The sequence below is a fragment of the Octopus bimaculoides genome, chromosome 23 (assembly GCF_046866305.1).
Source record: "Octopus bimaculoides isolate indiv1 chromosome 23, ASM4686630v1, whole genome shotgun sequence".
Classification (NCBI taxonomy): Eukaryota; Metazoa; Mollusca; class Cephalopoda; order Octopoda; family Octopodidae; genus Octopus; species Octopus bimaculoides.
The window spans coordinates 36,717,802-36,733,067 of record NC_142950.1 but is presented as its reverse complement, the minus strand read 5'-3'; the positions used below and the strand labels follow the sequence as shown (position 1 = coordinate 36,733,067).

The 15,266-nt window shown below is 36.7% G+C and overlaps 1 protein-coding gene across 6 annotated transcripts in view; it reads right to left on the bottom strand.

Annotated features, from left to right (window-relative positions):
• Positions 1–15,266, bottom strand: part of LOC106882622 (protein Wnt-9a) — a 278,778-nt gene that overhangs the window by 44,793 nt on the left and 218,719 nt on the right. The window lies entirely within an intron of this gene.

The window sequence follows — 15,266 nt, the reverse complement described above, 5'->3', positions numbered from 1 at the left end:
TATATATATATATATATATATATATATATATATATATATATATATATATATATATATATTTATATATATATATATATATATATATATATATATATATATATATTTATATATATATATATATATATATATATATATATATATATATATATATATTCTCCCCACTTTCTGCAATTTTTCATCAGAACCTATCCCAGCAAAATACCAGCAGGATTTAGTTCCGTTATTTTACATTGTAAGTTCGAATCCAACTGAGGTAAAACTTTGCCTTTTCATCCTTTCAGAGTCCAATATAAATATCAGTCACCAAGTTTTGTTACCAAGTATCACTCGAAGATACTACTACTACTACTACTACTACTACCTACCTACCTACCTACCTACATTTTTTTTTGCCTCTGTTATTGCTCAGTTTCGAGCGATTTCAGTCTACTTTGCTAATGTTTGATTTAAAACATTGTAAACAGTTGTAGAACACACACACACACACACACATACCATACACACGTATATATATATATATATATATATATATATATATATATATATATATATATATATATATATATATATATATATACATAACCACATATGTATGCAAAATATATATAATAGCAATATATATATATAATGACAATAAATCCTAGGATGGAATTTATAGACATTTTAATGCATCGCTACGCGCGTTTCCATAATGTGCGCAACGATGCATTAAAATGTCTATAAATTCCATCCCAGGATTATTGTTCTTGTTATTATATTTATCCTTCATTAAATCAGTACAACTTGATGCGACCCCGAAAAACTGGCTCCGCAGTCAGCATCATTAGACGGTGTCCGGCATAATGGAAGAGCAGCTTTATTTAGTTCCTATCCATGATTCCAGCCACCGTCTAATGATGCGAGCTATATTCCTTTATGTTTTTACTTGTTTCAGTCATTTGTCTGCGGCCATGCTGGGGCACCACCTTTAGTCGAGCAAATCGACCGTTATTCTTTGTGAGCCTTTCGATTGTGTCTCCCATATTTGTGAATCCTGGTTATATTAGCCTTTAATCAGGGAGCACCAATGATAAATCAGTTGAACGTATTTAGTTTCCACAAAGTTGCCGACATCATATTATAATTAAATCATAGACTTCAATCACGTTTTCTTTTAATAGGAGTTGTCATTGGATTAGTTTTCGGATTGTATTGACCAATATTTTGCCAAATTGATTAATATCTGGTACCTTAAAATACATTTATTTATATAGGTAAATTTGTTTGGATATGAGTATATATGTTAGAGTGAATCAAATTATTTCACTGTTTCTTTAATTAGAAAAAGACGTCAATTTAACAATGTAATTAGATTAACAAAAGGTTGAGGTTAGACACATTTTAGTTTTCATTATCACATTTAGCTTATTCGCTTTACTGTAAGAATGAATCCCTGATAACAGATGTAATATATTATTAATGTGATTGAAAGTCTGTTCCTGTGTAAGCTTTTGCAAATAGTAATGTCATTGCAATATTAATAGTACATCGGCGACGGACGGCTTTCATAGTCAACAGGTGCACAGCTGTGATGAAACAAGCGCGTGCTTTGCGACACGAGCTGCCTCAGAAATTTGACAAAAAATGCTTGTGCTTCGTCTCTCCATCTTTCAACGACAACGTACTTGTGTGTGTGTGTGTGTGTGTGTGTGTGTGTGTGTGTGTGCGTAAGTAAATACCTATGTATATATGTGTGTGTGTGTATAAAACGGGGGATATACAAAAGCATGCATTTATATATATATGCATTCATACACAAATGTAATTTATATTGAGTTCTAGCTGAGGGTATGAATGCACATATGCACATATGCACATACATGTTTAATACATACACATACATACATATATATATATAGATGCACATATGGATGTATGCATACATATATATATATATATATATATATATATATATATATATATATATATATATATATATACATATTTACACACACACGCACACATGAATATTTACAATGAGTGTACGTGTGTGTGTGTGTGTGTGTGTGTGTGTGTCTGTGTACGCGTGCGTGTGTTTTTGTGTACGCGTGCGTTGTGTGTCCGTGTGATTAACTGTGAGGATGAATAAGTAAAGTGTGTCTGAATTGTGTATGCAGAATGACAAACTTACAATAAATAAAAGTTGCAAAATTAATAAATGAAAAGGCGATGAAATAATTATACTCTAGCGGATATGTGTAGCGGTGAACGCGACCTATCTTTCGTCAGGTCGAACGATAAATCTGGCATATATATTTATATATCTACACGCACACACACCCACCACATATATATATATATATATATATATATATATATACACATATACACGCACATACATACATATATATGCATGTGTGTGTGTATATATATATATGTATATATATATATATATATATATGCATATATATATATATATATATATATACATATATATTTAATATAGATGCAAACACAGATACACTCATATAGTGTGTGTGTGTGTGTGTGTGTGTGTGTGTGTGTGTGTGTGTGTGTGTACACGTGTTTGTGTGTGTGTGTGTGTGTGTGTGAGAGTGTGCGTGTGTGTATGTGTGTAAAGGAGGGCTTACAGTGTCTGCCTATTTCCCGCTGAAGGTTACTGGAAGTTTTGATCGTAGTTGTTATAGTATTATACAACACATTGAGAAGATCCCCATTCAAAATGGTCCTCCGCAGAAATATTTTTCAGTCGGAATGTAGTCCAGGTAATGTGAATTAAACATAGCTACATTTTGGAAAAATTACCTTTCATAACGAGATCCCATGACCCTCTCTCGTGACTAGAATATATTTGATCGAGCTGGGAGGTGTGAAAGGTGAAGTCAACCGTAACAGGATTTAAAATTACATGGTAGACTGATGAAGCAAAATAGATTTTGGTGCGCTCCCATTTCTCTCACTGAATTAGATATATATTTCAACTCCAGCTAATCGTTTAACACGCTATGTAGACCGCAACCCTGCTATTGCATCTACCTTATATTTACACAAATCTCGATGGCATCTATTAATTGTTATCGACATTTATGTGAGTCAGAAAGAATTAACTATATACGTGATAAAACCTGAAATAATCATTTATAGTGATGGGGTAGAACTGTGCAAAATTGAAATTTCATTCCAAATAAATGCAAAGGTTCAAAGCTTAAGTCCTAAATTACAACAGAATCAGCTTAAGCGGATAATGATGAGCCCAATTGAGGAATAGGGAAGGGGGAGGAGGAAGAGGAGGAGGACACAACGAGTGTTTTGAGGAAGCGGACAGTATTCAAATTACTTTAACGTTTGAACTGGAGAGCTGCTATTCGCGGTTGCTCTTATTCCTCTTACATTGATGTTGAGGGAGGCTAAATCGTACTACGAATTTAACAGTGGCGAGAAAATAAACTTGTTTATGGACACCTTAAGATTATTTGTCAAATATCCAAGAAAGAAGGGATTAAACTCCCAAACGAGATAGCAACCCGAGCAATGAATGGGGGTAACAGCTACAAGTGGCTAGGTGTATTGGAGGCGGATGGAATCGTGCAAGGCGACCAGGTTTTATCGTTCTGGAAGAAGGAGGAAAATGCATAATCATAGATTTGGCAATATCTGCAGGCATGAATGTATCTGTGGGTTAAAGATCAGGAGAAAATAGGAAAACACCAAGATTTGGGAAATACGAAGAATGTGAAGGGTTTCTACGTAAATAACCTCAGTTGTCATTGGTGACCGAGGTACTATCACTGACAGACTTAACAGACCCTTGTTGAGATTGATGAAACTACGAGAGTTGCAATCATTCAGAAGTCTGCTCTACTTAAAACAGCAAGGATTGTAAGAAAGGTCTTCGATAGCTTGGGAAACTGGATGTGATCCTGTATCAAAGACATTAAGGACATGATTCCGAATGTAAAACATTCGTGCACACCATCAATAATAATAAGATTATAGGATAGTGCCTTAATTAAATATGTTAATCATATTTCTCGAAGAGTTACACATAATTAAAGTGGTTTTTCTTAAATATCATTTACTCACACTCCACGTGATCATGTATTAACTGTTACTTCTCCCTAAACAGTATATTTCTAATTATTCATCAGAGCTTTCGTATTCTCTACATCAATCATCTCAAGGAATTATTATGTATCAATGCCCGATCATGTTATTTCATCACTTGTTTCAACACGTGATTGCTAATTGCCATGCATCTGTATTTACATGATTGCTAATTGCCATGCATCTATATTTAGTCTAATGATAATGAATCTATGTAAATATATTTATAGTAGCGTAAAATGTATTCTATAAGAAGTATGTGTTTTTATTATACTTCTATGATCTCTCGTTGATATTCATCAATAAAACTGTTGCTCCGGTGGTCGCAATAATTGGTTTCGACCCGTTATTCTTCCGGTTAGCAATAACACGACATATGTGCGTGTGTGTGTGTGCGTGTGTGTGTGTGTGTGTGTGTGTGTGTGTGTGTGTGTATACGAACTCGTTACCAGTTCATGCACACACGTACGCACGCACGTACGCACGCACGTACGCACGCACGTACGCACGCACGTACGCACGCACGTACGCACGCACGTACGCACGCACGTACGCACGCGCGCACACACACACACACACACACACTCACACACACACACACACACACACACACACACACACACACACACACACACGTTCGGGATAAATTTGCATAAAACGAAAAGAGACCACAATATTCCATTCAAAATAAAATATTCTTAAAAAAGTAAAAAATCCCAACTGGATTATAATTGCGAGATAACATTCGTTAAAGTAGCCACCGTTAAGTTCGGCGACGGCTTCAAGATGGTCCCGGTACCTGTGGCATGCGTTCCTTACTGTGTCCCTGGGGAGATCTTCGAACAACTCCTTGATCTTGGCCACTAGTTTGGCATATGTTGCAGGCAAAGCGGTCGGTGTCTTTCTCAACTATGCTTCACACATAGCAATCCATGGGATTACAATCGGAGAAATTAGAAATTAGGGCTGAGGAAATCGGAGGAATTCTCCGAGAATCATTTCTGACCATTTCTGCTGATATGGCAGGGAATCGAATCCTGCTACGACCCATATGGTCTTCCAGCAGCAACGCCTCAAGCCCTGTTCCTGAAGTTACTGGATGGATATCGGTGTGCGGACAAAGAGTACCTGCTGCGTCTCTTCCTGCTGATAATGTCTTTGTAGTCTCTGTTGTTGCAGCTGTCCATGTCCCGCTTTATGGCCTTTACAATGTTCACAGAGCATTGAACGGCAGTTGTGATGTCGGCACTTTGATAGCCGCTGCGGATCATCGTTTGACAGGGAACTCTTTCCCAACATTCAGATGCTTTCCAGTCCTCCATATCAACATTTTTCATCTACAACTTTAACCTTTATGCTCTCCAACGCTGTTGACTTTTCATCAATACATCAAGTTGTTCGTGAGAAAAGGAGACATAAAGAAATCATCCAACTTAGCCCAAACTCCCCGGTGGGTTTGATCAAGAAAGTGTTCGATCTTGAGGCCGTGGAGATAACGCAGTGTTTGAGAGGATTAGAAGACATTTAAGAAAAAAACATAAGGAGATGATGGCAATAATCACACACTACAGAGAAAAATTTGATATTTAATAACAGAAAATCACTCGGTACTGAAAGGGGGGAGTCTTGTGCCAGTAAGTAACAGGACTATTTTCTGCTACAATTCGAATAATAAAAGTTGGGATATTTGCTTTAAAAACATTGAAAATGTATGAATTCCACTGAGATTTTTTGTATTCAAGCTCAAAAGATGTTGTCTCGAGGTACATCACTGATTTGCCAGATCGAAGATCCATGTCGCACTCTCGACTCGCAAAGAGTTTATCTTTAGTTCTTGATTATTGGTCATAATTTATACAAATAACAGTTTGTTAGTTGAAGGAGTGAACTATTTTTTTCTAAGCACAAAAGATTATAGCCACATCTTTCTAAACAACTTAAATTTAGTGTGTAGTGTATCAATATCGAATACTCAGGTTGAGACATATATTTTGGAGAATGGTGATGAGAAAATTGCAAAGTTAATAGCAATATTTCATTTATTGAGTGGGCATTTGTGTTCATGTTCATGTAAAATACAGCTAATTAGCCATATATTCTTCAGACATAGCATTTATACTTAGACCTGCTTTTGGCGTCTGGAAATTTAAGGTCATCATGTAACTTTAAGATGTTAAACTTAACCCTTATAAATATATTCACAAGTTTTATATATATATTAACAATTTTACAAATACTATTCATCTGTTTATGACATTTCACATAACATTATCAGTAGTTACTTGTTTAATTCCTTTTTTTCCTCTCAAACTTTATCTCTGGTTATATTTATTTATTTTTTTATTTCTTCTAAGCGCTTTCTGATGTATTCTTAAACAATAAAATGTTCTCTAATGTTGATAACGACGCTACACCATGTACGATCTACTGCATAATTTTAATAATTATTGGCTGGAAACAGACTGGCGCCAAATTCCTTCGTCTAGATCAGCCAATAACTTATGGCTATTGATTATTGGGAATGAATATAAAAAATAAAAAATGAAAAAAGCAACAAATAACGCAGAATTAATAACGGATAACTGGCAGGAATCTATGTGTAAAAGTCGTTAGAATAGCAACTGCTGTTGTTGTTTACACGAGGCAGTTGGTGCAGTCGTTACTAATGTCTTTGTGAGTCACAATACACCAGTTGCCTTCAGAGATGCGCAATTAAATCATCCAATTGTATTCATACTTGAAAATTGACCTTAAACTTTGAAAAGGACTCTGTGTCCATTAGTTCCGGGACTATTGTCTGCTGTGTCTTTTACTAACTCTTACATTTCCTGTCAGTCAGCCTGTCTGCCAGTCTCTCTTGAAGTATTTTTACTTTTATTTAAGATTCTTCATCATTGTTTCTTTATTATTAATCTTGATGAAAATATTAAAAAAAAAAAATTTTAAAAAACTCACCAGGGAATTATAAATTAAGACTGCAGTAGAGAATTATTCAGTTAGGTAATTATGGAAGTAAAAGTGATAAGAAATTAAGAAAAGAACCATCAACAGAAGTGACGTTCCTCCAGAGAATTACAAAGATAATATTGATTCCCGACATGATGCATGGCATTTACGTGCTGTTGTTTAGGATTCAATTTTGTGTGACTCACCAACTATCTTGTATTTGTTGCTAACAAAACTTGTGGTTTCTACTTAATCTAGGATGGGAGAAAAGTGTTGCCTAAAGCATTTAAGGGTTCAAACGGATGTGTCGACCGGCGAATATATTTGTAAAAATATTTAGGTATTTGCAAAACATTGGCATAGTAAAATGTTGGTGTAGGGGACAATTAGAGGAACCTAGAAAAGTGATCTTATTCGAATTAGCATAAACATTGAAATCTGAAAATCTGCACGGTGTAAAAATATGTTCTCAAATATATATTATATCAATGTATGTGTGTGTGTGTGTGTGTGTGTGTGTGTGTGTGTGTGTGTGTGTGTGTGTGTGTGTGTGTGTGTGTGTATACATGTATATATATATATATTTTTTTCACGATTAGATAATAAGACGACAAAATATGACATACTTGTATATATATGTATATATAATAAAAAAAAAACGTATAGTAAATAAACATACGAACATATACTAAATACACAGACGAACAGAAAACACAGAAGGTCACCGATTGTCCTTCAGTTATTGACCAGAGGGTCAAGCGCAATTTCAGCCATCATATAGTTCAAATTTATAGAAAAACAAAAAAATGAAGACAACAAGCAAGTGTATTCGTTTGACGCTGGGGAAAATGGAAAAGTCTTTTACGAATCGAACCCACGTTCTTCGATAGGAAAGAATAAGAGGAAATAAATAGAGAAGGGAAAAAAAAAACGTGTAGGGTTCAGCGGTTCAATATGGCGAATGTATATATATACATACATATACATACATGCGTGCACACACATATATACATACATACATATACATACGTGCGTGCACACACACACACACACACACACACATATATATATATATATATATATATATATATATATATATATATATATATATATATATATATATATATATATATACATACATATATATATTGATAAATGTGTCCGTATATTTGTTTGTTGAGTGCGTGTGTGAGTTTACATACGTGTGTGTGTGTCTCTACAACATATGTATGTGTTTTGGGAAAGGAGTGATTGTTTACCCATGGTTCCTAGCGAGAAGGGGGTCACTGAGAGGGGTTAGTAACAAAAGAAAAGGGAACGAAGGTCTAGAAGCATATAAAAAAGACATGATAGCAACTGATGGGGTTCACAAAGAAATCCGAAGACATTTCTATCAAGAACAAAACCGATAACTTGATAGATCGATTGATTGATTTTAAGAGATTCCCCCCCCCCCAATGTTTATTTATATGTTGCAAACCAAGTTGGACATGGTTGAGCGAAACCCATCATAAATTTATATGTTTTTGTGTATTTCTTTTTATATACTTAGTAATAATTATAATTTCATTTTGCTGTTATTTATGCACCAAATGTAGGCCGTTGTAGAAAGGCACTCGTAGTATATCCGTAAATTTAATAAGGGATTCACAACCATAACTTGGACAGGCTTGCTAAATTGAAAAGACAGTCAAGAACATCGATATGAAGCGGCATAATTCAGTGTTCAAACATGGGTCAGTAACTTTGGGGAAGCCACGCATGCGCATCGTGTAGTTTGCCTTTCCTGCATGTACGTCTCTGTAGCCATTACTATAAGGGTTGGGGGGTGCTATGTCCGCCAGTGTTACCGCACCACCATGGAAGATTTATTCAGCAGATTAGAAAGAAAAATAACAAATATGTAAACACAATCACATGAATTACAATTGTATATATACGGTATCAAAAATATGTGCGCCAACATTTGTGAATTATGTTCTTCAATATACTTTTTAGATATAGAAGGGATATCTTGTCTAAAAGACTAAGACCTAGCTTCATATATATATATATATATATATATATATATATATATATATATTTATAAAAAACACAAGGTAAAAATGTGTTTTTTTATAGTAGTCTGACCTTAGAGTCCCTCATAGCGTGAGGCGTTATTATATAGTAATGCCCTTATATAAATATAAATATATATTTCGGGAATAAATGATGAATTTTTCCCTTATGAGGTTTTTTCACGCTAGCTACTTGATAAATTCTTGTAAAAGAATTCGTCCTATTATTGAATTTATATATATATATATATATATATATATATATATATATATATATATATATATATATATAAACATAATTAAAAGATAAAATCATTAGAATTTATGAATTTTATCAGTGGCCAGCATATAAAACAATCTTTAAGGTAAAATACATATATAGAGATAGATAATTGTATAGGTACAATTATACTTAAGCTACCATGCCTATGCGCTGAAAATAGACACCAAATGCGTCCAATTACTGCAGATATTCACTCCGGAGTGAATATATATATGTGTGCATGTGTGTGTGTGTGTATGTGCTGTCCCCACCTCCATCACTTGACAACCGATGTTGGTTTGTTTACGTCCCCGTAATTTAGCAGTTCGGTAAAAATTAATTTTATATATAATTTGACATAAAAATAATTTATATATATATATAAAAAAAAATAACATTCATATATCAGGAGTGGCTGTGTGGTAGGATGCATGCTTCCCAACTACATGGTTCTGGGTTCAGTCCCACTGCGTGGCACCTTGGTCAAGTTTCTTCTACTGTAGCCTCGAGCCGACCAAAGCCTTGTAAGTGAATTTGGTAGACGGAAACAGAAAGAAGCCCGTCCTATATGTGTGTGTGTGTGTGTGTGTGCGTGTGTGTGTATGTATTTGTATGTGTGTTTGTCCCCCACCATCGCTTTACAACTGATTTTGGTGTGCTTACGTGCCTGTAACCTAGCGATTCCGCAAAATAGACCGATAGAATAAATACTAGGTTTACAAAAAATAAGTCCTGAGGTCGATTTGTTCGATTTGTTCGACTAAACGCGGCGCCCCAGCATAGTCGCAGTCAAATGACTGACACTAGTAAAAGAATATATATATATATTGTGTGTGTGTGTGTGTTTTCTATATATAAATGATTTTTATGTCATTTCTAATACAACCTGACATCTTATGGTTTTTCTACGCCTCAAGGGATCGGGTTTTCTGGATTTCAGCTGTACAGACACACTGCATTATACTTCTCTGTATTGGATCACAATGTCGACTGTTAGCCGTGTCCGTAAGGAGAACTTTCTGTGGTAGCCACCCGATTCTCTAAATCCATAACTTATTCAGCAAATTTAAATATATACATATATATGCACATATACATGCATATGCATACACTCACACCTGTATGTGTGTGTGTGTGTGTGTGTGTGTGTGTGTGCGTGCGCATGTGATGTGGTATCTTCGAGCACTGCTTCAATTCCACTTCTCTTTATTATTAGTTAACTAACAAACTAATTAAACGATTGATTTGTTAATCGCTCGACCAATCACCATTTGGTTCATCAGAACCTTTTTGTCGCCATTCCCATGACCTCAGCAATGATGTACTCTCTTTGTTACTGAAGCTCTGTCACGTTGCATACACACGCACACACACACAAACGCACACACACACATACATACATACACACACATTTATATACACATACACACACACACACACACACACACACACACACACACACACACACACACACACACACACACGCACAGATATGTTTACATGTATGTGTGTGTATGTGTGAGTATTTGTGCGTATATGTGTGTGTATGTGTTTGTCAAGTTTATCAAATTTCATTTTTCATTTCGATAATAGCAGCCGCTTAGTATTTCATATTTAGATCTTGCAACTGACGCAGTTAATTATTTACGTGGTCAGCTCTGTGAAGCGGCTCCTCTTGTTTATATACAAACTCAGTGTCAGAGGCAAGACTGACAACGACGAGAGAAAATGTGGAGTTTACAGATGGGAGAACGTGTTCTTCGTCGTAATAGAAAAATACTTCTTTTTAACAGTGTCAGAAGCAGCAAAAAGCTGTCAAATCACGAGTCCTGAAATACTTCTGATCACATTTATCTCGACAAGTGGCTATATTTGCATTTTTCATTAAATGAAAAGGAAAGAGAAATAAGTTGTGTAAATAAGTTGGAATAGAATTCCACTTAAAGGGATGCGTGGTCTGATCAATAAGTATCCGGACTGTTGCTATAGTAACGAAGCTAAAGCACGCAGAGTAAAGCCGCTCGGCACAGATTGATCTTGAACTCTGCTGTGTATGCATATTTTAACGTTCTAGCTCACTTTCTCTGTTTACAACAGTGCTTGGAAGGAAGTTACGTAGCGTGTGATTGTCGCATTCACCATGGCAGAAAGTTGAGCAGAGAATCTGCATCAAGTTTTGCAAAAAGCTTGGCGATACCTGCTCAGAGGCCTACGCAAAGTTTTGAAACAGTTTTCATTGTTCTCGACACATTCAAAGAGATTTTGTACAACTGAAAGCCGAGTGTCTTTTTGGTCGGCTGAAAGCAGTTTTGGCACAAACTTGGCAGACACGCGTCTCATACCCAAATCGTCAGGGATAATGGACTGAACTGAACCGTAATTAATCTGCACATTCTCTGATAATTCACGGATGGTGATTCGACGATTTCCCTTCACAGCTGCACGCACATCTATGATGTTTTTCTCAGTTCTGCTGGTTGCGGGTCTACCGGAACGTTCGTTAATATCGACATTTTTTTCGGCCATCTGGGAAACGTCTGAACCACTCGTACACTTGTGTGCGGCTCATACACCTCTTTCCATACACTTTCTGCAACCTTGTGTTGGCCTCTGAGCAGGCGTCGCCATGACAACTTTCTCTGTCATGATCAATGCGACGATCACGCACTACACACCTTCCTTCCAAGCACTGCTGTAAACAGCGGAAGTGAGCTAGAACATTAAAACTTAACAGTGTTCAGGATCAATCTTTGCCAAGCGGCTTCATTCGGCGTGTTTTAGCTTCGTTTCTATGGCATCAGTCTGGATATTTATTGATCAGATCTCGTATAAAAAAATATATCAGATTTAAGATTAATGATGATGATGATGATGGTGATAACAGTAATTATTATAATTTTTAATTTTGCCGAAAGGTCAGCAATTTTAAGAGACTCCAGTACTTGACTTAATATTAATAATAACCCTTTCTACTATAGACACACGGCCTTTATTAACCACTATGAGTTGACAAAATCATCGACATTAGCGAGTGGTGCATAAATGGGCGTCGAGAAGTTAACGGGAAAAAAATTGAACCAGGAAAAATTAGGGAGACCATAGAGGGCTACTTGTGGAAACTCTACAAGACGCCTCCTTCATCACTAAAGGCATATTTCCTCCTTCAAATCTTCAGGCAAATGCTCAGAGCATTCATTCAGATCATACTCGTTATTCTCATTCACTTTCCAGCAAATTCACCGTAAAGCAGAATTTCCCTCTTCGCCCTCACTTTCATTTTGTTTTTGAAGTCAAACTTGTAAAAGTTGTTGAAAGTTTGGTTAAAGAGGAAAACATCTGTCTTCATCCCTTTCAATCTGCTCCCTATCACAACCTCTTCCATCAAAGACACCAGTCAGATAAAGACTGCCAGTCTTCACCACCCAAAGAAGGATGACTAGAGGAATCATATGATAGCAGGATCCGCACCACACGTGACAGATGGTCTTCTACATAGTTCTACAAGTGAACAATGCCTTGTAGAACTACGTAGGCTGGGGTGGAGTGTACAGAACGGTTTCGTCGATCGGCACGCATCTTGGGGAGTCCCAGCTGACACCACTTCCGTGTCTTGACTTCATCTCAAACGAGCAAAACCCTCTGAAAATTCGAATGTCCTCCGAAACATACCAGCCAGTTGAAATCTATCGCCAAGAATTTACCCAAGAATACCGTCCTTTTCCCTTCCACTAGCCATCAACAGAATGCTAAAGTGGATTTGACTGTAGAGGACAATGAGCGTTTGACATCACACTAAGTGTTACGCGCACTGTTTGGGTCTTTGCTTGACCCCAAATTGCAGCTCAGGCCAAGAGACGAGCTGCAAGAAAACGTATCTGATAAAGAGCGACCACAAAACCGTTCACTGTCAAGGAATTGTTAAAGATGTAATCTCAGCACATACGTGCTCATCATCAGCCGACATGGACTGGTTCTCGCAGGATGCTCTTAATGTACTCATTAATGGCTCAAGAGCTAATATGTGCAGCAGGGTCGCCTTCACAGATCGTGTATATGATGCTGAATGATTCCGATAGGTGACCAAACACCCTAAGCACCGAGTAGTTGGCGATATACAGTGCAGTGATCCAATGACATAAATGATTACGATGATGATGATGATTTATTTTCTTTGCCACAAGGGCGACGGATTATTGGTTAACGTCAAAGGCAAGCATAAAGTCTGGTGATCTTGATAGAAAAATCAATTAAGACAAATACATATAAATGTTAAACTAACAATATGATGATGCCCTCCCGACAGAGGAACCACTCCAGGAAACCCATTATCTAAGACCATCTTGAATATCGAGCATAAGAACCATCCCCAGTCGTCATTCTCGGGTCGCCACTTCATATGTAGCACTCTTCTGTCACCAGTTAACATGAGGACAATATCACACATTCTATCCTAGTCTTCCTTTTCAAGTGAAACATGAAAAAGATCGATTAGGCCTCTACTGCGGCCTTGACATTCGTTCGTTCTGTTCACGAATCTCTGCAAGTACCGTAACCTGAATGCGTGTTATTGCATCTCTTTCACTACTGCTCAAAACCAGGACTATTGACTTTCCGTCTATTTCCACTGCCCCTATTTTAATATCTAATGACTCCATGAATAACACCGCCACCCAACCGTCTAATGCCGACCACTAGAAGATTAATATACCACAGAGTCATCCAAAATTGGCTCGAGTGTGTGCATTCCAGAGATCCTGGTCTCGCCAATGAGTACAATGTATATGCTTAAAGTGACCCTCCTGACTACGTCCAATTACATCTCCCACTCTGATTACAGCCATATCTATTGGAGAAAAAAGATGAAGGTCAGTCTCTTTTTAGTTAATGGTCTGAATGTTTCACTGTCCGCTTCGATTAATTGTTTGCCTTAGAGTTTTTTTAGGGAAAGCTCCTTAAGGCTCTCGCAATTGCTTGCTATGGTTACATTATTTATAACCTCCTCTATCAATTCATATATATAGAATTAATCTAACATTAAACTCGCGGAATACGTTTAATTAAACTGTCATAAAAAAATGTTGACAGTGTCTTCGAAGTTTCGGATTGCATGCATTCGTTTGACTGCCCCCCATCCATGTATATATATAACTGGCATTCCGTTGGTGACGACGACGAGTGTACCACGGAACAGCCTGCTCGTGACGTTCTTGTGCAAGTAGTTGAACACTCCACAAATGTAGTTCTCGGGGAGATTCAGCGTGGCACAGAATGTGTAAAGATCGGTCATTTGAATTACAGGTACAACTCATTTTGCCACCTCCATTAGAACCCTCATTATTAATCTCTCACTCTTACTGTCTCTCTCTCTCTCTCTCTCTCTCTCTCTCTCTCTCTCTCTCTCTGTGCGCGTGTGTGTGTGTGTGCGTGTCACTTGACAGCGGTGTTTGTACCTTCATTGTACCTGCGTAAAAGGTGAATAAAGAATAAGCCCCAGGCTTCAGGAGAAGGGCTCGGGCCTATTTAATTCACTGAACCCTTTAAAGCAGTGCCCTACATATTACCACAGACCATTCAATGAAATATCTAGAAATATCAAAGAGTAACAGAAAATTGATAAATAGATAAATAACTTCTGCTTCTCATACCAAACCCACCAAACATTTACAAAAACCAACAGAAAAACAATAACTAAGGGAGCTTATCGTTGCTGAATTTTATCCAAGGGAGATAATTCGTAGTAAACCAATTTCATTCCATCTCCGATTAAATTAATTTTTAAGGTGCTTCTCCGTGGGTGCTCAATCTACAAGAAATAGCAGCCAAATCAATCTATCTAGCTATATATGTATGTATGTATGTATGTATGATATAGAATATTATAATATATAAATAATAGT